Here is a 3,365-nt window from a genome sequence, read left to right as displayed (position 1 = left end):
TTATGTAGAGATGGCCACCACCGGTCCTCTTATAGAGTGAGAAGCCATTCCTTTTTATTTGAATATTCAACAAATATGAATATTCATACCACATAACATGACTATTTATGAGAAATGTTATTTTCTTTACAATAGAATTCCCTGTTTTGTTTGACTTTTTTCAAAGCTCTGGCAATCTTACTCCCTGGACACAGAGCTGACTACACTTCCCAGTGTCCCTTACTCGTGGATATGGTCATGTAATCTAGTTCTAATAATGGATTGTTTTATGAGGTGATTGGTCACTTTTAAGATTATCCTATATAGACTTTCCAAGTGTGCTCCTAAATGTTTATTTCCTCTTTTGGTCAGTTAGAATACAGAAAACTTTCATGGTGACTTTGAAAACTGCATATTGAAGATAACAATGTATCTCTTAGACTATACTACGCACTCCCTGGGAGAAGATCACAGTGCTGAGTAGTTTCATCTTTTAATTAGTTTTATTTTATTTTAGGCAATCTGACATAGTTAGAGTCATTTGAGAGGAGGGAACATCGGCTGAGAAAATACCTCAGTAAGACTGGGCCGTAGGCAAGCCTGTATGGCACCTTTTTTATTAATGGTTGATGTAGGAGGACCCAGACCACTGTGGGTGGTGCAGGTGCTCCTGGAATATATGAGAAAACAAACAGAGCAAGATGGGAGGAGCAAGCGGGAAAGCAGCACTCCTCCATGGTCTCTGCATCACCTTCTGCCTCCGGGTTCCCATCTTGAGTTCCTACACTGACTTTCCTAAGTAATGGAGTGGGATTTGCAAGTTAAAGCTGAAACACACCTTTCCTCCCCAAGTTCATGTTTTACCACAGCAATGAAAATCTTAAGACAACCACTCACTTTCCGTGTACTATTGTGTGAGCAAAGGATATGCCTCACTTCTTAAAATGTGCTGTGCATTTTATGGTCTATGCACATCTGCTGCATACGTGTCCTACTTGACTGATAAAGGTACACAGTAGGTTGAACTATTTTATTGATAGCTAAATCACTGGGGGGGTGCTGAAGGTCTAACTCACTGAGAAGGGAATTGTTCATAATTTCTAAAAGTCACGTTATAAGGATGTCTCAACAGGTGTGTGACACCAAACCTAGTGTCTTAAAACAAAATCATCCTTTTATCTCTTAGGTTTGTGAGGGCTCTGTGGTCAGGACAATATCTACAGCACAGACCAGTTGCATAATGATGCAATGTGTGTGATGGTTTCACTTAGGCTTGACACAATGTAGACTCACTTGGGGAGTTCCAGTGAAGAATTGTCTGGGTTAGGTTGACCTACGGACATACTGGTGAGGGATTTTCTTAACTGGTTTAACTGACATGGGAAGATCTAGTCACTGATTGGTGGTATTATTTTTTTAGGAAATGAGACTGGGATTGTATAAGTAGAGAGAGTTAGCTGAGCACTAACATGCATATATTAATTGATTATTAAATATTAATTTTTCTTTACTCTTGACTGTGGATGTGACATGACCAGTCACTTCAGGTTCTTGTCCCTTTGGCTCCCCTGCAGTGATGAACTGTGACCTGGAATTCTGAGCCAAATAGGCCTTTTCTCACTAAAATTGCTTTGGTCAGAGTATTTTCATCACAGAAACAAGAGAGGAAACTATGATGGCATGGAAGGCCATCTCCATGATTTGTGCTGTGTAGAAGGAAGTCAGGGAGTTGTGATTGGCCACTAAGAAGCTTGTGGTACTGCTAGATTGGGTACAACATAATACAGACTGTTGGTGGTAAAGTAGTGAGCATAGCTGATGGTCAAGAAAATGGGGATCTCCTAGCTGGACTGGCTAAGAGTATTTGACAAAAATCTGAACGTCTGTTATGTGATAAATATCTACTAGCCACTGGTAATATAGATAGCAACCAATCAATTTTCTTTTGATTTCTTTACAGTATCTATAGGGAAGAGGCAAAACTTGAAGTTATGCAGGATATTAGAACATGAGGGTTATGAAGAAAGACATAATCAGGAAGAACGGCAAGAACTGAGACAGTATAGTTTAAGTAGAGGGATTAAGTAAAGTGTCCCCGAGAAACTAATATTTTGGAAAACACAAAATCTTAGGAGGGTGATGGGAGCACAAGGCTCATGGGCATCTAAAGAAAGAATGTTTCCTGAAGAGGGAGTGTTGGGAGCGATGCCCTTGAAACCCTCCATTATTGATGTTATTATTATGATTAGGGTTAAGTATGATGGGGTTCATGGAAAATCCCCAGCCAGATGCAGAAGACTAATACAAATCTGGTGGTCAGGATGAATAATATGATAAAGCTCTGACCTTGCTGAGAAATACATCTGATGTCAAGATGCCCAATGTGATGACCTATAACCTTTCTGAAAAACCAACATCCTGTTGACCAATGGATCTGACAAACCTGTGACCTCTCTAACATCCTGTCAACATCAGCTGATTCCCTGACCACACGAATATTGTGTCCTTGGCCTGCGTAAATGTTTCCCACTTACCCCCTCTCTCTGTTACCTCTGTTATGGTATAAATTCAGCCCTGGGGAAAAATAAAATTGTCGCCTTGATCAGACTCTTGTCTAGGAGTCCTTCTTTGCATCTCTTGTCCCCCATTCTCTTCCAGGTACCCTCAGCACCCTCGTTGACAAGGGAGTAGTGGTGAAAAGCCTCTCATGAAGAATGTTCTAGACTTTCCCAGGAATAAGAAGGGAAGGGGGTGGCTGTAGCAAAGTGGATGAGGAGCAGAGCTGGAGTGAGTCAGGGGGGATCAGGATGAGCGTGGGAAAGCAAATAGGGGAAGGCCTATGTTGACCTTGAGCAAGTGAGGCAAACACTGCTGGTCTTTGTGGAGAGAGGTCGCATGGCAGTCTGATGCTTGCACATCACTTTGCCTACTGCATAGGGCAGTAAAGATATGGAGACCAGGTAGGAGACCACTGTCTTAATCTAGACACTAGATGCTATTTGCTTAGATCCATGTATAGTAGCAGGACAGCTGAGAAGCAACTGGGTTTTGAAAGTAAAGCCAACAAGATTCCTTGGTGGGCTCTATATTTGGTATGAAAGAAGGAGAAGTCAAGAATGACCATGTGGGTCTAAGTGCACAGGCCTTGGGATGACCCAAACCCTGAGACTCCTGGCTAAGAAGATCTTTAGAGGAGTTTTAGTAGCTGAACTTGTGGGCATTTTTACAGCTTAATTTTTGTTTAAAAAGATGAACTTGAGCCAACATTTCAGGCAAAGGAGTGAGAAAATTCCCTTCATTTTGCAAGCTCATTACAAATCCATTGAACAGTATTGAATGTATGTAGAGACTGAAATCAAGAAAAATATTTGGAGAGCAAAGATTAA

At 41.2% G+C, this 3,365-nt stretch overlaps 1 pseudogene; it reads left to right on the top strand.

Moving 5' to 3' along the window:
• The first annotated feature begins 3,129 nt into the window (after window positions 1–3,129).
• On the top strand, window positions 3,130–3,365 carry LOC134481522 (protein CEBPZOS-like; annotated as a pseudogene).

This window comes from Rattus norvegicus, chromosome 13 (genome assembly GCF_021556685.1).
Source record: "Rattus norvegicus strain SHRSP/BbbUtx chromosome 13, alternate assembly SHRSP_T2T, whole genome shotgun sequence".
In the NCBI taxonomy this organism is placed as follows: domain Eukaryota; kingdom Metazoa; phylum Chordata; class Mammalia; order Rodentia; family Muridae; genus Rattus; species Rattus norvegicus.
Note: the sequence above shows the minus strand (reverse complement) of the source record. Positions and strands in the feature narration are given on the sequence as shown.